The sequence below is a fragment of the Mesoplodon densirostris genome, chromosome 8 (genome assembly GCF_025265405.1).
Source record: "Mesoplodon densirostris isolate mMesDen1 chromosome 8, mMesDen1 primary haplotype, whole genome shotgun sequence".
NCBI lineage: Eukaryota > Metazoa > Chordata > Mammalia > Artiodactyla > Ziphiidae > Mesoplodon > Mesoplodon densirostris.
This window is the reverse complement of record NC_082668.1, coordinates 29,940,239-29,962,420: the sequence shown is the minus strand read 5'-3', so window position 1 is coordinate 29,962,420 and position 22,182 is coordinate 29,940,239. Positions and strand designations below refer to the sequence as shown.

The 22,182-nt window shown below is 41.5% G+C and overlaps 1 protein-coding gene across 6 annotated transcripts in view; it reads right to left on the bottom strand.

The window, feature by feature from the left end:
• Positions 1–22,182, bottom strand: part of KLF7 (KLF transcription factor 7) — a 112,418-nt gene that overhangs the window by 71,777 nt on the left and 18,459 nt on the right. The window lies entirely within an intron of this gene.

Sequence of the window (22,182 nt, the reverse complement as noted above, 5' to 3'; positions counted from 1 at the left end):
TTCAACAAATCTTCATCCATGGTGCATGTAAGTCTTTGTAAGATAGGGGAAGCGCTTTTATGGCCAAAGCGGATTTTAAGTTTATAATCTAAAAGCTCTCCTCACTTAATCCTACTCTCCCAGAATCTGGTAGAAAACCATGGTGCTAACTTATACTATCAGTTCAATTTGCTCTAACTTCTGGGGCTTCAACAAAGAAACACTGATGGCAAATTTAAAATGTGACTAGCTCCTAATTTACTGCCTCTGTAGAGCTTCTATGTTTTCAACCAATGTTCTGATTCTAGGTTTTTATTCCGTTAAGAATCTATTTTAATGATATACCTAGTTGTGTTGTATCTGTCAAGGATTTTATTTTGGTGACATTTCAAAAGAGTGGTTTTTAATCAGCCTTCTGGTAAAACTCTGCATTACTGAGTAAGAAAAGCAGATTTTTAACAATGAATCACCTTTGGGTCTCACTATTGATTTTTTTTTGTTTGTTTGTTTTGTTTTTTTTTTGTTTGTTTGTTTGTTTTTGCGGTATGCGGGCCTCTCACTGTTGTGGCCTCTCCCGTTGTGGAGCACAGGCTCCGGACGCGCAGGCTCAGCAGCCATGGCTCACGGGCCCAGCCGCTCCGTGGCATGTGGGATCTTCCCAGACCGGGGCACGAACCCGTGTCCCCTGCATCGGCAGGCGGACTTCCAACCACTGCGCCACCAGGGAAGCCCTCACTATTGATTTTTAATAGGATAAACTAATGAATGGTTCCAATCTTCATTCAACCCTCATGTCACAAGTGTTCACTCAACTACTGTGTTCACAGCAAGGTGCAAGGCTTTCTGTATGTTAGAAGGAGAAGACAGTGATAGATCCATGTGATGTAGGTGCAGAATAAACAATTACAAGCTAAACATTGCATGAATTTATAAGCAAAGTGGTACCAAATAACATAACAATAAAGTATGTTGATAAGTTCTTAGGGGATGAGTGGACAATGAATTCTGTACTCTATATTATGGAGGTATTAATCAAGTAAAGCTTATTGGAAAAGTAAGTTTGATTCTATTTTGCTTATTGATTAAATAATAGCTCTTGCTGAGTAGCTTCCCACCACTTTATATCCGAAACAAGTACTACCACCTTCTCAGGTCTAGGAATTTGTCTTATCCTTATTTGCCCCTTTTCTGAATTCTATGTTTCAGAGATTTTCCCTTTCATTTTTCCATCTCATTGCTAAAAATTATCATTTACTTCTTTCCAATATTGAAACCCTCAGTGTTAGCCCCAGTCAATTCACTTCTGAATTATAAGATATTACCCCTGAAACCTCCCCTTTCCTTTTTAAACCATCATCTGCCAAGTACAGTGTCTGGTACCCATCAAGTACATAATGTCTATCAAACAAAGATAAAATCAACTTTGTACTATTATTTTGATCATTCTATTCTACTCCACTCTACAAAAGCCACCTGCTGACCCTAACCTGGACTAGGCTGAGGCTAGCAATCCTAGAAATGACCACTAATACATGTCTTCTAGAACATAATTGTAATGCTCCTTTAGCTTTGCCCAGAGCAGAACAAGACCATAGAGACACAGATATGTTTCAGATAGAAATCAGCTGAATCATGGGTTATAAGAGGTCCTTGAGGCAGTTCCCGGCCTCACACACAAGGATGATTTCACACCCACAGTCACTAGTGTCTATGGATAGAGCTTTTGGATGTCATGTCATCTTACATATTTTTAGCTCGAAGAATCAAAAGTCACTAAGAAATTGTTGTGATTATTAGGAAGCTCAGATCTCTTCATACTCAGAGTTCTAAGGAACTGAGAGATTCTAAATGCATTTACACACTCTTCAGGGAGGATAAAAAATAACCTACCCAGGATGCCCTAGTTTGAATCCCAGAACACATGGATCACACTAATTATCTAAGGATGGAGATACTTCCCATCACTAAAATGTGGGAAAATCTGGACCACTTAAGAGAGGCTATCACTTGCAATCCTAATACAAGGCATTCTTATTCCATCTGAGAGTTAGAGAAGCATGAGTACCCATCATAATGTGCTGAGTAGCCCTCTGAAATCATTATAGAATATTTTTGTCCTGAGAAATCCACTTCTTGTAATATTTGCTGGCGATGAAGCTTAGATAGAAAAGAAGACTTTGTCAACCAGAAACTCATCAGGAGTGTTGGAGATTAAAATGTTAATGATGAGGAGGATTTCAATGTTAGATTATTTCCAAGCAAAAGAGACAGTTTAGGGCTTCCCTGGTGGCGCAGTGGTTGAGAGTCCACCTGCCGACGCAGGGGACACGGGTTCGTGCCCCAGTCTGGGAGGATCCCACACGCCGCAAAGCGGCTGGGCCTGTGAGCCATGGCCGCTGAGCCTGCGCGTCCGGAGCCTGTGCTCTGCAGCGGGAGAGGCCACGGCAGTAAGAGGCCCACGTACCATCAAAAAAAAAAAAAAAAAAAAAGAGAGAGAGACAGTTTATCGCCAATGTTTTTGAAAAATAATTATAAGAACTCCCTTAAGAAACGCCTATGATGTTTAATTGGAATTTAAGGTATCAGTATTTACTCAGAGATTTTAATACATATATACACAGAGGTATGTATAGAAATAAATGTGTATATGCATGTATGCGTATATATACATGTATTTCCTAGCTCTGTCAATGAGCTAGCAAAGATACCCAAGTGGCAGTGAGCACACCTGGCATGAAGATCTTGGCTTCTAAATATCACTGTCCAATAAAGGGGACCAGAGTGCCTTGGAGGAACAGTTGATTCAAAGGCTGAGGCAAAGAAAATAAAGATGAGATTAGAATATACTGTCGTACCAGAAGGTAAGGAAGTGCTCATAAAGTGATGGAGGCATGTCAAAAAGACTCATGAGCCAACTTGAAGGCGTTCTCAAAGTCCAAATCTAGGCAATGTGAGCAACAAAAACAAATAATGGTAACAGATTCTAACCCATGGAATATAATTAATATCCATGAATCCATAATGATATAAATAAGTGGTTGAATAAATAAATAAATGGAGGAGATAGATCAGCTCCTACTTATAGTAAAGTTACAATTAATAAACATAGAAGTATTGAAAATAGAAGTATTGAAATAGAAAATTGCCATTAGTCAAACAACAAAGTAGTAATGAGTACAGGCAAGAATCACCAATGGATGTTAAAATTAATAGATGAAGGTATAATGAGAAACAAGATATTTGCCTAGTCTCAAAGCACCCCCCAACAAGACATTAATTAATTACAAAGACAAAAATAATAATTTTACAGTAGAGAAACCTGGCATGCACCACCTTCACCATATGATGAAATTTTACAGCATATTGATATCATGCTCCCCGGACATGATAGGCTGAAAAGGGCACAACATTATTCTGTGCCATTCTTGCCAAAAGTACCTAACTTCAATCTAATCATGAGAAAACATGAGACCAATACAAATTGAGGGCCATCCTACAAAATAACTGGCCGGTATTCTTTAGAAGTATGAAGGTCATGAGGAACAAAGGAGAAACTGTCACAGATTGCAGGAAACTAAGGAGATAAGACAACTAAATGCAATGGATCCCTGCCTGGATCCTGGATGAGAAAAAGGACCCCGGTGGGAAAAATAATGTAATTCAAATAAAGTGTATAAATTAGTTAATGGTATTTTATCAAGGTTAATCTCTTGTTCTGATACTTGTATTATGATTATGTAACATTAAGGGAAGCTGCAAAGAGTGTATACAGGAACTCTATGTACAATTTTTGCGACTTACTATAAGTCTAAATACTTTCAAAAGAGAGAGAGAGAGAGAGAGAGAGAAAAGAAATGCCCATCGGCACACTAGGAGTGTCTCCAGATTACAAATTTCGATACAGAGTTCAAATGTTTGTTTGTCCACCAGAACCAGAGAGTTACTCTGTCCCAATGACACTAGCCAGCAAACTCCAAATTGGAGTCAGCAGATGTCAATTTAATGACATAAATCATGGCTGTCTGGTACCTCACCTTGGAGAAATGAGGCTTTCCTCAGCCTGACCTAACAATACAAATTAGGGCCTGAGCCACTGGATCAGCCTCCACCTTCTCAAAAATCCACTACCGTCAGCAATGGGGAGGAAACACACCCAAGTGCAAAGTGACTTTCTTATTATTTATGAGTCACAGATGAGTTTTGTGAAGGCTGTCCGATATCTCAATTTCGAAATGCATGGCTTCTTCTAGTCTCCTAACAAACATCACCTGAATTTGGTTTTGAAATGATCACCCTGAAATATTTTAAAATACTCTCCATTCTCTTCACAGCCTTCTTGTTGAAACATGCTTATTAAAATGATAATCCAAGACCTAGTTTTAAAAAAAGAAAAAAATTCAAACCTGTTAACTGCCATACCTGCTACTTCTATGATAGGATCCATAGGCAGAATTTGACAGAAAACAGGATAATCCAAGTCTTGCAGGACTAATTAAGTTCACCAAAATCTCCCTGCTGTTGGCAAGAGGTAGTTACTTTCACAGGATCAAGAAATATGTAAGAAACTTGGTCATATGTGGGCATGATGATGCCAAGGTTACCAAATGGCTCTTGTTCAACCCGTCCTTATCTCATCATAATTTACATGAAACTTGCCAGTCAAGATTGCAAATATCTCCAGGCGCTTTTGCCATTTCCCCTAAAACCCTCCCCCTAAAGGGTTTCCCTCACCTGTTTCTCCTCTCCTTAACTTCCCCTCATGCCCATATGCTTGACAAAATCTTTTATTTTCTCTCCCACTAATCATTCTTTCATCCAAAGTGCAGCATAAAGTCTATCTCTTTCAGGAAGCCTGGTTTAGGAAACACAGAGTTAAGAAAATATGCTGACTGTCAAGTGTTGAAAGACAACCCTCCTCAATCCTGGACAATTAAACGGTGTCTCCAAAATGAATCTAAGGGTCCATAAATTGGTAGCATGTCTGGTTTATTAAGATTATGATCTCCTTAAAAGCAATGACCATATTGTTTAAATCACATAGGTCTCAAACAATAAAAATAATCTTTCAGAGCTAAATTCTACCTTTGCTATCTCAGATGGGAGATAGGTCTAAGTATTTGAAGTGGTGTAGCATTGTAAGAACTTTCTGAAACATAAGCTTACCTCACAACCCCCATCCATCACCACCACTGAAACTATACCCATGTTTGGTTGGGGCAGACTCTAGTCCAGGCTCCTCAATGTCATCCCTTTAAAGCCAAATGTTTTTAAAACATAAAAAGTTCTAGTTTTTTTTTCTGTCTTTTAATGAGAACATAAGACAAAGCCATTGGTCCGATATTCTTGCCACCACTCAATAACTGTGTCATTAGGAGTGTTATTTGTAGTCTTTGGATCCACATATACTTGAGTTAGTGAGTCAAAGAAGAAATAGAAGAAATAAAAGAAATGGCATTTTGCTAATGATTTCTTTCTGGAATAATACAGTCATTGAAACAAAGTGCCACCTACACTACTACCTATGTTCATAACCAATTATCAGTCATTTGCGTTCCTTTTAGCCAGAGGTCCTTCATTCCAAGTATTCCACCTATTTCATTCACTTCAAAGATCCAAGAGTTAAAAGAACAAGATCAAACAAACTGGGGAAAGAACATAGAGGCAAAAATATGGGGAGATACCAGCAAACTCCTTCATGGGAACTTGCAGAATCATGCTTCTTCTGAGATCAGACCTTGACCTACTGATGTTGATGATAATGATACTGCCGACGCTTCCAGCAAGGAAGGGGTGAATTTTGGTTCCCAGAAATAATGCTCACCCAGAACTGCACACGCAGGTGAACTGCACTTGGCTGCCCATGGGAGCTCCCTCCTGACATTTATTATGTGTGGTTTTGTCACGTGCTATTAACCATGGTGCCACAGTCCCCAAAGAGTCTGAAGTATAGAAACAGGGAGACAACCTCTTACCTTTCTCCTGAGAGTGTCCCAAAGCTTAATTACTTTTCTGTGCTCTGAAATTCACACACAACCCAGAATGGAAATTCAAAGTGACCCAAAACAAGCTACTGACAGTAGGGTAATTTGTGCTTCTTTTGTAAAGCAATCTTCTAAGATACTCATTCTTTCTAACATATTATTAACTAAGTTCACACTTCACACTTTTTGGCAAAATCTTTATTCGTCTAACTCCAAGCCAACTTGAAAACTCTATAGGATTGCAAAGATTGGTATTTATGGGAACTTTGTGATTTCTTTTTTTTCCCCCTTCAAAGGATGGTATGATGTAACGGTTCTGACACATTTCTAGTCTTTTTAAATTAGGTCAGAGTTGAAAGATGGGAAAGGAAGTTGAAAACATGGCCAGAGTTCTGGTACCATTTTTATGAGGGATTGGGGGAGGGAAAGGAAGCATCATAATTGATAAACTCAGTAAGCCTATGGGAGAACCTCACATAACAGGCACCTCAACTTTTTGCCCATCTTCCTGGGTTTTGACATTTCAAAGCAGTTCTGAGGAGGAGAATGTAACCGTGAACCTAACTCGTGGCAGAGAGGAGGTATGAACCAGTGACAAGAATCAAACTTGTAAGAACTAGAGATAGATTTTAAACAAACATTCACTTTTTCTTGACTTTCACTGCCAGAAAATATTTGGGTGGAAGGTTAGGAGAGAATAAATTCTGTCTAGAAATTGTGGGTGAGCAAGTATATGACATAAGTGAAAATCTCTTACTGTGTTTTTTAGCTATTAGGTTAAAAAAAAAAAGAACCCACATCAATAGCACACCCCAGAGGTACAACAGTATTACCCACCACTGTCAGAACTGCTGAACTCCGCAAAACCACCACAGCACTGTAACCAGTGTAAGATGCCATTCCTTCCCACTGTCTCTCACATCAACTGGTTGCTGGAGCTGAAACCAAATTAAGTATTTCCCTCTAGTAATCTGTAAATTCTGAGAGACAGTGCTATGAAAATTAACTGAATTCTAAACAAACATGAAAGTTGGGAAATCTCTACCAAAACCCCTTCAGTGTTTCTCCTCCCCCAACTATTTTCAACATACAAAGAAAATATTTGTTGTATATTTTTCCTTTGGGGAGGCTGGGGAGAAAGGAGACAAAATTAAAGGCCTGGGGAGAGCGCGTTGTCTTTGAAATAGACAGCCTCAAATACCTCTTTCATTTCCCAAGGATTCCTTAGTTGCAGCGCATTAAAAACAAACAAACCAACAAACACCAAACAACTCAAATCCGAATTAAGAGTTAAGGCGAATTGTGCAGAGTTGAGGCCCAGGTCTTGTGCTCCTTGTCCCCCAGGCCTCAAACAACCTGGAAGAGCTCCTTCCTCCTTCACAGTGTCTGTGACCCTTAAAATTCAGTGTCCACTAGGGATAAGGTGGCCCATGCACGAGAGGCCGCCCTATCTTGGTTCAGGGTTGTTTTTCCATACGTTACTTTTCAGAACACGCCAATGAGAAGTCTATCCCTCTGGCCTCTGCCTACAATTACTGCACCTGCCCTCCGTCAGCCCTTAAGGAGGGTCACTCACTCTCACTTGGCCACTGAACTATAACTAAATTCGACTTCTGAGTGGTGGAGAGACACCACGGCTCATCACAGCTAGATCACAGAACATGTTGGGGTCCACCATCAACGTACTTCCCAGCCAAGTCTCCATTTAGCTTGACACACACTGGAGGAAATCCCATTTGTTACTTTAGAGCTTGAAAATAAGTTTCATTAGATGTCTCTGCTTCAGTTATTATACTTTCATAGACAAAATAAAATTCATGCCTTAATAGTCAATGAAAAATCATCCTACACTAGAGCAAAGACCCAGATCTGGGCTGAGAGTGTGGTTTAAAAAAGAAAAAACAAATGCACAAGAGACACCCCCAAAGGAAAAGCCCATCACTGTGCAGGAGAGGGCCAACCAGTCCTTGCTTGAGAAGAAGGGCACCCTGCTCCAGCAACTCATGAGAGCCCAAGGACTCGGGAGAAGGCCTCCCCCCTGCGGAGCGATGCCTCGCAAGAACAATGATCCTGACAGTTGCTCAGCTTCACCATTAATTCTCCATAAAGAGCAGTCTTTGCGATGAGCGCTTGTGTCAGGAGGGGCCTGATGGTTCAGAAACCTGTAATTATTCTTGGCTCGCCACCCCCCCACTGCCTCTGCACCTGTGTCAGTTCAAGGCACCAGCTGGCCATGTCTTGCCTCCTGCCTCTTAAAGGGGTGGATTGGGGCTGGGAGGGGGCGGGTGGGCAGGGGAGCCTTCATTGGAAACCCACACTCACGTTACTTGCCTCTTCTTCCAAAATGCAGAAACAAAGCAAAAATTTTATATTCACCAATCTCATCCCTTCCCCCAATGGGTCTTGCCAAAGGAAACAAATAAACATTAATTGGCTAGAGAGCCTTCATTCAAACCAAAATTACTGAAAAACACAGTAACGGGGAAAGGTCTGACAAGGGGTTATTAATCCTGTTTTACAACCCGCTCTTACTCACCCCCCTACCCGCTCCTGTGAACTTTGCACACACACGCACACACCCTCCCCAAACTCCCCGGGCCCCTCTGCACTGAGTGGCCAAGCTCGGAACATGCCGAACCCATGACATCATCTCCCCTTCCTCTCCCAAATCACTTGCACAGGCTGACTCAGGCTACTGGGATTTTTTTTTTTTTTTTTTTTTTTTAAAGCAAGCTCATTTCATTGACTCCCTTCTGGACCATTGTTATATCCTTCTCAGTTGGGTAAATTAAATATATCCTTCCTCTACTGCCCATAAAAAATACATATACATACATGATTGTTTTTCACCCCGAAGCACAGCTGCCCAGGTGTACAATGTACACACACACACACACACACACACACAAACCCACTCAAAGCCTGAATTTCCCAAGAACAACAGGTTCAAGTCCCATCGGGGCCCTCAGTGGCAGATGCAATTTAGTGGCTGGTGATCACAGAGGATATTTTCAAAACCAAGAGAGTTTAAGAACTTCCACTGTGGAATGCTGAAGACAACGTAGGGGCACTAAGAGGAATGTTTGTTTTGCTCCTCAGACTTCGAAAAGTGACAGCCAAAGACATAATGTAACCAAGCCCTAAGCTGCTTTTCCTGACATAGATGGTTGTACATTTACTTAATTCAGGGTCCTTGGAATCAACTTCCCCAAATATTTAAGGTGCCTGTGTGGGTGTGCCACTGTGCAGCTCACCCCAGTTAAGGAAACAGGCCCTGTGTACCCTGAAAGGCAGAAGCAAGGGGGTTAAGAGTTGGCCCTGGAGACAGACTGCCTGGGTCCAAAATCAGGTTGCACTACTTACTAGCTCACATCACTGCTGGGCAAGTTACTTGACCCCTCTGCCTCAGTTTCCTCATCTGTAAAGTGAGATAACAGAAGAACCTACAACACAGAAGTGTGTGAGAGTTCAATCACTCTCAAGTGTCAAGCGCTTATAACAGGGCCTGAAACACACACTATGGATGCTATAGCCAATATATAATGTGTTCTTTTCATTACACATCTAAGAAGAAAATAAATATAGCAAGGGCACGGAAAGGGAAGATAAAAAACACCAAATAATTATCAAGGTAAAGCAAAGCTGTTGAATGGAAAAGGTTAAGTGAGCAGGGGACTCCGGCTGCATGATCTACCTCACTGGGCTGTTTTCTCACCTACCAGGTGAATGGATGGGGGTTCTCAGGAACCTACCAGTCTGGAGTTCCAGGAGGCCATGAAATAGTGGTGGAAGGGTAAAGAAATATGGGAATGGCTCATTCAGAACAGGTTCGAAGGAACAGACCAATGGTTTTGCTGCCCAACTGGCTGGTGAAAGGAAGGAGGCTGCAAAACCCAGAAGAAGGTGGTCTTTGGCCTCTTCACAGGGACCTCATGGCCTCGCTCATGAAGCTTAAGACACTCACTAACCCAAGTTTACAGATACTATGCAACGAATTCTCTGGTTCACCAAGGATAAGAGCCTCGCCAGCATCTAAATATAATCTTCACTAGAATATGGGCTCCTCAAAGACGCCCGGACTTGTTTTTGACTCATGGCCTGATTCAAGCATTTGTCTTGTCGAATGAATGAGTGAGTGAATGAAGCAACTCTCAAACAAACAATTCAGTCAAAATGTCAACACATTTGATCACAATTCTGGTCAGGCAGGGGTCGAAGAGTATGATACAAGCCCAAAATTCTTCCTCCTCCACCAAAAGAACACCAGAAACAATATGTATGCATATATAACCAACAACAGTCTTCGTAGGCTTCAGCAGTATTTTAATATTTAATTACAGGTGATATTAACTTGTCTCTTCAATGTTTTTCATTAAAGAAAAAAAAAGTTTAAATGTTTACTGTCTGGGATACACCCAGCATTCCCAAATGAGAGGCACATTTAGATTCCTACAAGGCCATAGAGCAGCCCTGTGTAGGAAGTAAAAGCCATTTCCTCATCTCAGAGAGTGTTCCTCTTCCTCCTGCCACTTCATCTTTTCTCCTCTGGCCTCCAGAAACCACCAGGAAGAGAAGCCATAAACACAAGTGGACAAGGTGCTGTTCAACTCTCATTTGTATTGGTAAAAAGAACCTGGCCTGGGAATCAGATTCAACACCTCCCTTTCCAACACTGCCTCTTCCCTTCCCACTGAACTACTAACCCTGAGCAGGGAGTTCATTTCCTTCTCGCAAAGTGAGTGAACCACCCTCTCAAAGACCCCTTCCAGCTCAAATGCTTGCTGATAGTACTTCAGTGGCCTGCCATCACACTTACGTCCTCGCCATGGCAAATCAGATCCTACATGAACCAGTCTTGTTTTCTTCACCTCTTACCCCCCGCTTCCATTCACACAAACACACCAAGCTCAGAGCCACAGTGCCTGCTATTCCTGCACCCCAGAATCCAGACTCCCCAGGTCATGGCATACCTGCTTTCTTTTAATCTGTTATGTTTTGGTTTAATTGCCACCTATTCAGAGAGTCCTTTGATCTGCCTAGATAAACTAACCCAAACACCCTATTCATTCTCCCTCAGACTACCTTGTTTTATTTGTTTTTTAGTTACTTACCAAGCCCTGAAAAGATCTAAATTATTTGTTTTCATGTTTATTGTCCATCTTTCCCTACTATTAGGGATGTGCCAGCAGAGTAGGGACCTGGGCTTATGTGCCAATGAATCTCCACACCAAGCACAGGGCCTGGAAAAGGCACCTAAAGATACTATTTTAATGGGTAAATGAATCAATGAAGCCATTAGTCAATCCTGAATTCCAGGGAGGACTTTAGCTGGTCTCACCAGCCAGAAAAGCTATCCTAAAATGTCTACCTTATAAGGTCAGAGGGCTCCATCAACGTTTCCCCTCCGTGCACATTTTAGCACCGAGAAAGCACTCACTGACTCATACTCATCAGACTCAGTAAGATGGAAACTCTGCTCAAGACAAAGAGATCAGTCTTGGGTCCTCACATCTGCCCATTTCAAACAGATGCAAAGAGGGCATTTCTTCTCAGGAGTCTGTATTGCATCATGTGCTCCAAGTGTCGCTCAGATGAACAAACCCACCCTTTTCTGGCCTCTATAACCAGGTTCTTGTTAACTGGTGCCCTGAGGGAACAGATTTAAGATAGAGGCTCAACCATCTTACATCATTGATTTCCATTTCTGTTACCCAAAAGGACCTCCCTGAGAAAGGCAACTCTGGCCACTGGTCTCTGAAGCACTTGAGGGTCACATCCATTTGGTTCCCAACATGGGCATCCCCACATTCACTGATATTTCGATGAAACAGTGCATTCAAATCTCGCAGGCAGGGAGGACTCATGTTTTTTGTCACCCTAAATAGCTGCACACTTCACTTACATAGGTGAGGTCCTTGGAAATTCCTGTTTTGGCACATTCTGGTGACTTTCCCATAAATTCCTAAACACAAAGCATTTCGTTCCTCTCCATTCCCTTTAAGAATTTTACATGAAAAGATATCTCTACTGAGAGGTGCTATTTATTTCAGTATCATTATTTCACAGATACAGAGCCCTCAAACACTGAACCTGGAAGTAAGCCAAAATCCAATTAGGAGGGTATGGCGTTTAAACTAGGTAAGAGCTAAGGGTGAAAATACTGAATATAAGCCGTACAGGGTCCCTGTGTGTGTATGAACACATGTATGCGTGTGTGTGCACATGCCGCTGACAATGAAATGTAGATTCTTTTTCATGTCTTTCGGATGCCTTTCTCTAAACCCGTTACTGTTCCCAGAGTCACAGAGTCATTCCCTTTCTTGTTTATTATGATAGGCAACAGGAAGCTTTCACATGATGGCTGGAAAAAGATGAGGGAGAAAGAAAGAGAAGGGTTTTCCATCACATAAAGAAAAGAAAAATTGTGCTTGGCCCATTTCTGAACCACATTTTGATGTTGCAGATTTCAAATTAACAATTCAACCCAACTGGACAGGGAGGAATCAAGTGCTGAGGCCCTGAAGTTTGGTTTCCAGTAGCTCTGGCATCTCATTTAACCTTAGGTGGCTCGCCTGGTACCGCAAGACATGCACTTTCAGGCGCACCAGACTCTCATTGAAGAAGAGACACTAATTTGAATCATCACTGCCATCCCCTCTCCCCTTTGTTCCCGTTTGAACCAATTTCCATACAGTTTCAAAGAAATCATCAGCCCATGCAAAGGGAAATCCCAGTGGAACAAGAACTACATTAGCAGCATAAGGGGGAAAATCTAATTTCCAATCCAGTTGCTTTGTTGTTTCAACCTCCAAGGAAGGTTGCTACATATGCACAACATAAAATTAAGTTTTAAAACACCACTGTGATTTAAAATTAATAGAAACTCTCATGGGGAAAAGGTGGTTCTTAGTACAAATCTCCTTACACAATTGAAGGTCAACTCCACCAGAGCTTGTGGGTGGTCTGGGTCTTTGAGGTCTCAATCGTCTCAATCATCTCAGCCAACAAAATATTTTACAACGGCATATATTCATTGAAACCAATGCACATGCTACTTAATAGTTTATGGTGAATGAATTCTCAGTGTAAGGTAGTATCCACATTAAAAATTCTTAAACTACCTTGTTGACAGACCTCACTGAGATGTATTTTAATGGTCCAAATTACGGATTCCATTTTGGCATGACAGGATATGCCAATGAGACTTCCTAGTGCCCTACTTACTGGAATAAAACTCATGGCAAGACACCAGTGTGACTACATCATTAATTAATCTGAACCACATACCGGAACATTGATGCTAATAAAACTCCCCTATAAAGAAAACATGTTTTCTCTACTGAGAATCCTGGAATGTGGGCCCCAGCAGAGCCACAGCCTTAATTTAGGAGATATTTTGATGTTGTGTCTATATCTGCAATTGCCATAAAATTTGCTTATATTTGGTTTGATCTTCAACAGAGTTCTTTTTTCCCGAATTTTATTTTATTTTTAATATAGCAGTTCTTATTAGTTATCTATTTTATACATATTAGTGTATATAAATTGAGTTCTTGGAAAAATAAAATTAAAATGCCTTCCACACTATCAGGATTTGCAAACAACTATATGAATGAAAGGATCACTTTTGCTAAGGCAGGGATGCTTTGTCTGTGCAGTTCTTAAAAGCATACTCTGAGCTCTGAACCCACGATTCACTGAATCAGAGATCTATAGAAACCTTCCATTTGCTTTAGAAAACAGGCTGACAGAATCAGGAACAAATCATAACTATAGCAGCCAGGTGAAACTGGGGCTTTTCCAATCCAATCCATATGAAATGACATATACCTTTTTTTTACAGAGAATTCTTTCGTGAAAAGCTTCTGAAAATGGTTGTCAATATTTCAAAGTCCCCCTGTGAGACCAACAAGAATTAAAATCCCCATCCTACTGATGGGGAACCCAAGCTAGTAAAGAAAACTGGGTTTTCCATACTTCTATTAGCCACACTATAGACCAGAAACAGAACCAAAAGTTTCTTGCCTTTTTCCCTTAGGTTTTTTTTCTGGTCCAACTCTGAACCCTCTACCACGATCTCAAAACATTCTAAAAAATTCAACAAACCATCTGCAGTAACCTTGAAGGAACAGGATTCCTGACAAAGGTTCAGGATCTTCCCAAATTGTAAACACAATACCCGATCCCAAATTTCATTTCACAAACTTTTCAACTACATATGTAATTTCTATGTAATTTCTCCTGGTGAGAACAAGAAGAGGTCTTAGTTTTGACAACAGCCTTTATTAGGAAATTTCTGAGTTTTCTCTGACTGTTCCAAATCTTGGTTGGATTGTTAAAAGTAAATAGTATTTTAGTCATTCCAATCTGTCAACATCAAGTGTCATCACTGAGATAGAAAGAAATGGAACCAGTATCATTTTTTAAGATCTGAACTGAGAAAATTTATAATTACGGTTTACTAAGAACCTAATTTTACTTGTTTATTGGATTAATACCAAATATATGAAAACTGTAAGTGACACACTTTTTTAAAGGGGGTATTTGAATTTGCCATTCAACATTTGAAAAAAAAAATTCCTAGTTTTTTTTTGTGTGTGTGTGGTACGCAGGCCTCTCACTGCTGTGGCCTCTCCCGTTGTGGAGCACAGGCTCCGGACGCACAGGCCCAGCGGCCATGGCTCACGGGCCCAGCCGCTCTGCGGCATGTGGGATCTTCCCAGACCGGGGCACGAACCCGCGTCTCCTGCATCGGCAGGTGGACTCTGAACCACTATGCCACCAGGGAAGCCCTCCTAATTTTAATAAACATAAAAATGCATATTTCACTAAACCAGATTCAACATTCCCCCCAACCCAGTGCCCTTCAGAATACTGGATCTTAGCCCATTTTCAACACCAGTATTATCAATCACTCATTTCTTTTGTTCAAGATTCGAATAGAAAATGCAGCTTGAAAAAGAACATGGAAGGAATAGAAGCAGCAAGAAGAGGAGGAAAAATAGCAGTAATGGAAAACAGATGAATCGCAAGCATTTCACTTCTGTGTAAAAATCCTGGATGCCAGTAGCTCTTATCAGGTGACGTACCTCTAACCAAGGGGAGCCATCAAACTTTGGGCAGCAAATCAACACAAGGGCAAAACTGACACTTAGCCCTGCTCCCTACATGGAACCTAAACCTTAATTTTAAAGTGGTTTTATCTATAATCATTTGGTAGTAAACTAAGAAGAAAGAATTATTATTGTGATTCAGAAATGTGTGGTTGTGGAAGACCATCTTTATTAAAAATCAAGTAATTTTGCATCTTATTGTGAGGGGGTACCTAATCAATCTTGGATATCAAAATCTTTCAACTTTGGGACTTTTTATAGGTATATAAAATCAAAGGCAATGTGGTGTCATGGAGAGAACACAGACCAAAGTCAGGAGGACTTTTACCAGCTCCTCCTATGTAATTAGCTTTGTGGCCTTCCTGAAGTCACTTCCTCTTTGATCCTTGGTTTCTCGCGACCGAATCTTGCTTGCCTAAAGGAAGCAAGGCATGATGAAGAAGGAATTTACTATTCTGATTCCTCTGCTTATACGAGTCTTCAGGTATCTTGATTTCAGATTCTGGACTGCAATTTCTGCCCAACCTCCCAGGTGAGGTCCCATGAAACAAGGGCAGATAGTTGTCCTTGAGATGCTGGGGTAGGCAGGTGTTGTTTCTAAGCATCCCCTCCTCTAGTAGTTATCAATGCACTTCCTGATAAATCTAGGTCAGGATTCACAAACTCAAAACACCTACAGGGGCCAGGAGGCTAGTACACATTAGTGAAAAGAATATGACAGCAGAGACTGGTGGGAACTGTGGTAAACACCTCCACCAAGTTGTCCTAAGAAATTGCTTAGAGGAGAGACCCAGCTGGAGGAAATCACAAATTCCTTCGTCTCCTGCTCAGCTACTCTTGCCCAGCACCAAGCAGCTGGAATCCCTGCTCTCAAGAAGAATCTTGACACAAGAAAGGGAAATCTGCAGAGATGTCACCACAAAAAGTCAAGCAGGAGACGGTAAGTGCTAACAAATCTACAAGAGCCTGGAGGTCGGGCACCAAGTTTTAAACCTCCCTTGGGCTAAGCACAGTGCTTGGTATAATCAACAGCTGCTCAATAAATTCTTCCTAAATGAATTTTTTTTAAATCTTGATTAGGAGCCACTATTACTTATCATTCTGTGCTCTTCTCAAGGGTGACTGGATCAGACTGGTAGCTTTGTCTTAGCAGGATAATGGCCAGGGAGGAAGAACTCTGCTACGATATGTAGGTTATACCCATTTGAACTCTGTTGGCCTTTCAGGGGCAAGTACTGTATTTGTACTTCTTTTAAATTAATTTAACAATTATTTACTGAGCCTCCACTTTACATCAGACACTTTGCTAGAGTTTCAGGGAATCCTAGGGCTCAATATCTACCTATAAGATGCCCATGGTATAGTAGGGACAGTGGGATAGAAACACATACAATTAAAGAGAACAGGGCATATGTGTGACCAATAGCTAGGACAAACAATGTGTTATGGCAACACAGCAAAGGAACCAACTCACTCTCCTAGAGAGGTCAGTGAAGGCCACATGAAGAAGTCACATTTGAGCTAGACCTTGAAAAATAAGTGTGCTTTTGTCAAATGTAGAAAGGGAACAATAACATTCTAGAAAGAGCACACAACATGAGCAATGATGTAGAAACAGGAAAGCCCCACTGTGTGCTTGGAAAAGGGTGAGCAGTCTAGGGGGTCTGATACATGGGCTATCTGTAAAGGGGCAGCAAAAAATGCATCCCCAGGGCCTAGAAAATGCAAACAGTTTTTGGCTGACAAGGACGTTGCTGGTTTGTTCTAGGCTCAGCTTTACCAGTATACTTACTAAACAGCAATGGCTATTTCTCTAGATCCTCAGTGATAATTCAGGAAAAGATAAAGAGCTCAAAAGATATTAGTGAGGCCCAATGGTCATATTAATGCTACCAAGTAATACTCCTGAACCCAAATGTTTTACAAAGTCATCTAAGGCATTTTCCATTTCAGATTCATACTAATTTAAGACATACATATAACAAACCTTAAAATGAGAACAAAAGAAGATAAATATTACCAAAAAGAAATCTTAGCTTAAAAAAGTGCTACTGGGGCTTCCCTGGTGGCGCAGTGGTTGAGAGTCCGCCTGCCAATGCAGGGGACACGAGTTTGTGCCCCGGTCCGGGAGGATCCCACATGCCGCAGAGCAGCTGGGCCCGTGAGCCATGGCCGCTGAGCCTGCATGTCCAGAGCCTGTGCTCTGCAATGGGAGAGGCCACAACAGTGAGAGGCCCGCGTACCACAAAAAAAAAAAAAAAAAAGTGCTACTGGATCACTCACAGAATTAAATTCAGCCCTGAGTTTCCTGGTAGCCAAGGCAAAAAGATCAATACTTAGTTAAGAAATTCTCAAGTAAAAGAAACATCAGTTCCTCAGATATCAGTTGACCTGTGTATGCCATCTTTAAAGCAAGAAGAGGAGAAAGACAAGAAAATGTGGAATAAAAGAGAAAGAACAAGAGGAAAAAAGAAGATGATTATCTCCCTTTTTTAAAAAAAGTGACATTTCCTCATTAAAACCATCAACTGTTTTGTTGGTGAGGGGACCAAAGGTTCAGTGCCTGGATGTGTTTTTTTCCTTTGTAGCCCCTTTCTGTTGATGTTTTTCTGGCTTTCTAAGCAAAGAGGAAACCTCGCCCATTCCTGTAGACATGCATTTATGACCACATTCTCCTGGCCAATAACCCTAAGTGGCTCCTTTTGGCACCTCGCAAGGGTGGAACGTCAATTGGATCTGGTCATCAAGCTGCTGCTACCACTCAGGTTGAACGCTGGCAAGTTCAGAGAGGGCTCCAGGGCAAAACTCATTAAGGACAAAATGTGCAGGCACATTTGACCTTTGGAAATCCAGCCCTGGTTGGAAGCTTCCAGATTCAAAACAAAAGCTCCAGGGCTGGAAAGAGAGTTGGAGGAAGCGCACTGTTGAGTGCTGGCCCCATCCCCCATACATTCCCCTGTGACTGAGAGCCTCATAAAATCAATAGAGCAGCATTATTAACTCTGCAATATCATAACAGAAGGCTTTGCTCTCTGCCTTGGTGGAGAGCAAAGACGGCAGAAAGGCAGGCTGGCTCCAAGGGAAAGGATGCCTCATTAAAGGCTTAACTCTCAGGAGGCAAATGCGTTTAAGCTCTACAGATGAAGCCAGTATTGATAATAGCACCTCCCCCACCCTCATAAAAATCTTGCCCTTGGTCAAGGAGCTGTCATAGTAGAAGGAAGCACAGGTAGACCAAGCTAGGTCTGAATGACAAAGAGTTATTGTTTAGTGTAGACTTCCAGAAAGTCATGCCAGGAGGCTAACCCAAGGCAAAAGTTTCAAAAACATCATACAAATGTTGAGTCACAAGTTTTACAGCATCCCCTTATTGCTAACTTTTCAACTTGTTTTCCTGGGTCACCTACAAGTACCAAAATGAACATTTTCCAATGTTTTCACCAGAAGAAAATACAGAGCTTTTGTTATACCTGTATGGAAATGAAACCACCAGCCCTACGCTGTGTCCCTTCTGATTTGCTTAGGACTCCCGACCAGCTGGGAGTCACTGCTTCCCTCTCATAGGTCACATGACCCAATTCAACTGCCTCTATCACCAAGTCAGTGTCACACACTGATACCCGATGAACAAGGTTCATTTCATGCTTCCCTTCACCTGAAGATGTACCTTGGTCTCTCCAGTACCCTGCCACCATCCCTCGGTAATGCCGGTAACTGTCACTGCATGGCTGAAAACTGGCAGATGTTAAAGGTAAGTAAAGTTAAGTTTTCAGATACATCTTTATCCCCCAATCCTTCTCCCAATCATGCAGATCAAGCAAAAGTCTTACTGCTGTTAAAGTCACTGTTGCCTTCAGTGTCTCTAATTCCGGCATTTGATTCTAGATAGAAGGTTAAGCATCCCCTGTTGCAAATCATACTTAACATCAATTCAGTCCATTTGCTGTTAAAGAAGCATCACTCTTCCCAGAAAGGTTTTTTTCCCTTTAGCTATGTACCAAGCCAGAATCAGACAAATACGACCCAATATGTTTATCGATATTATTCACAACACTCAACAGGACGCAATGGCAACTCACCAATCCTGAGGCAGAACTTAAGGAACAGAATGTTCATCGTATCTGTATATTTTTAAAACTGCCACCACTGATGACCATAAATTACCTACTGCTTTTTCATATACAGATTTTATAAGGAAGTGCTGTACAGTAACATATCATTAAAGCCTTAACTGACATGCTTAGTCAAAATCTCTTGCCTGCCATGATTTGCTGTGTGACATGAAAAGACCCATTAGCTTTTCCTTTTCTTTACTTCCCTCGTTTTTTTTCCTATGAAAGAAATAAAATAAATCTGTTAGAAAAAAGAGTTGAGGTTAAAAAAAAACCTTTAAACAAAAATATACTTACTCAAACAGTAACAATACATATAGGATACAGAGCATGACAACCTCTTTGTTTAGCAAGGTTAAAACTCCAGCTACATACATAGAAAAGAATTTATATACCCAGGAGGACACTAGTAATAAATGAAATACAGGTGCCTAAAGGTTGTAAGTATCCTCAACCCAAAATGTCTGTTCCATTTTAGATTTCCTTTTTGCGTGGTAACTATACACTTCCAGGAAAAAGGTTTGAGAAGAATATTTTGGGAAGTATATAAAAAAGCTATGAGATGAATAGGAAAATTCCTTAACTATTTCAGATGTGACTGGGAAAGTCACTGAAGAAATGTTCTCCCCTGACACCCTATTCTTTTACTTATATGCCAATTACAATGCATACATCCATATGTATCTATTTATCTTCTGGGTCCACCTCTAAACTCTAAGCTCCATGCCAGCAGGGACAATGTCGGTTTGGGTCACTACTACATTCTCAGTGCCTAGCACAATGCTTGGCACATCAAAAGCCCTCAAGGAAGGAAGAGAAGGAGAAAGAGAGGAATTAAATGAATAAATTAAAGAAAAAGAACGAGAAGAGTGACATCACTAAGATGGCAATATAGGTGGTTCCAGACTTCACAAGAAGAACAACTAACAACTATTCATGGACAAGACATCACTGAGAAAATACTAAAGAAAGAGAACCAAACAAAAACCACAGAGGAGAAATGAAGCACAACTACAAAACTGAGCATTCTCTACTTCCTTCTCAAGAATCCCAATGGTTTATTGCAGACGAGTGTGACTATGCCGACTCCTTCACCCCTCATTGGTGGATGACAAACTCTGATCAGCAAGGGCCAGCTGACTTCGGGGACTAGGAGTGAGTTCTGTTCTGATGTGAAGTGGCCAAGAAGAGGTAAGTGGACAGGTGGACAGGTAAGGGACAAAGCAGTCTCCACAACCAGAGTGTTTTGGAGACACAGGATTCTTCTGTTCTCATCTTTCCACCTCCACCACTCTTCTGTTAAGGCTACCTGCCTATAGTCTTCAAATTCTTTCCATTTTTACCTGCAGGGTGAGGCCGGGGGAATTCAGGACACACTAGAACCGAACACGCTCTGGGTCGCTCCCCTTCCCTCACTGCTCCTCCTTCCTTTCCGGCCAGTGGGCCTAAGACAATGGACCCTTGAGCCCGGCCCCTGAGTCAGACCCATGTAAAACTGTCACCCTGAGCCCCTCCCCTTGCTGTGCTGGGCTTCTCCCTGCCCTCCTCTGGAACTCCACAGAGGCACAGGGCTCCCTCTTCCAGAAGTAAATATCTCCCAGGACATCCTGGAAGTAAAGCTTCCAAACTTTTTACTTCCTTCCCTCACTCCTGCCCAAGAAAGAAAGTGATCAGTGATATTGGGAGAAAAAACATTAAGAAAAGAAAAAATACTGGAGCCCATGCTCCTCTCTTGTTGCCCTGACCTCTTCCTGGAAGGTTCTGCCACCTGCCGTGGGGGAAGCACTGAGGGGCCAGGTAGGCAGGCAAGGCTGGCAACCTGCTGTTCTGTGGAACACACATTTCCCGTGGATGGGTCTGCCCACAAGCCACCAGCAGGAGGGCTACAGTAAATACTGGGAAGCCAGAGTGACATGGCACCGCCCAGCGGGGTCTAAACCCAGTTTTATCAATTTTTAGACCTGATATTTAACCTCTCTCTCTCTGGTTCCCATATCTGTTTTCTCAAATAGGTTAGGGAGGGGAGAGGTGGGGTTAATTTATTGGCCTCACTAAAATAACAGCAATCATGGTATAATTATAGACAACCGTCAACAGTCCAAATTGTTGATAATTATTGATCTTCTCAAGAGGCTTGGTATTTTTTAAATGAACATAAGACTAAAATATATATATATATATATATATATATATATATATGTATAACACAAGGAAAATGTTAAGTGGCCCATCATTCCATCACCAGGATTGTCTTAAAAAAATTAAAAGTAATGACCATACGTGAAGGTCAAAAACATTTAAACAGAACAGAAAAGGTATAAAAAGTAAAATCTCCCTTTTCTATCTCCCAGCACCCTCTCCTCCTTCTCCTCAAACTATCAATGAGTACTTATGTATATCCTTTATTTGAAATGTTATGCATATCAGCAAATAGACAGTTTTATTTCTTCTTTTTTCTCATTTACACAGAAGGTAACTGGCTTTTCATTTTGACAGCTGGGAGGTCCCAGGTACAAAGAGGCTGGGGAGGGGATGGCCTGGATTCCTTCTCCATTCCCCCTCTGCCCCCTGTCCACAGCTCCCTTTGCCCCATAAGGACGTCACCCTGCTTTCCAAGGTGTTCCCTCCTACCACACCCGCCCGACTCCCTCAGAGCAAGTGCCTCAAATTAAAGTAAGTCATCTGATAGCTATAGAATAAGATATCACCACTGGGGGAAACACGGACTCTGTATTGTTTTTGCAACTTACTAGGAGTCTATAATTATTTCAAAATAAAAAGTGTTTTTAAAATGAAATAAGTTAGCACTTGACGGGGAAAGCCACAGTGGAGGAACCTGAAAGCGAGAGGACAAGGAGTAACAGATGGCGACAAAGCTCTCTGATAATATAATGTGCCAACGCCAGCCCCAGCCTCTGCTGCTTCCATGGTGTTCACTGGCCAGGACTATAGCATCAGCCGGGTCTTGAAACATCTTAGGATGGGTTTGATTTTCTT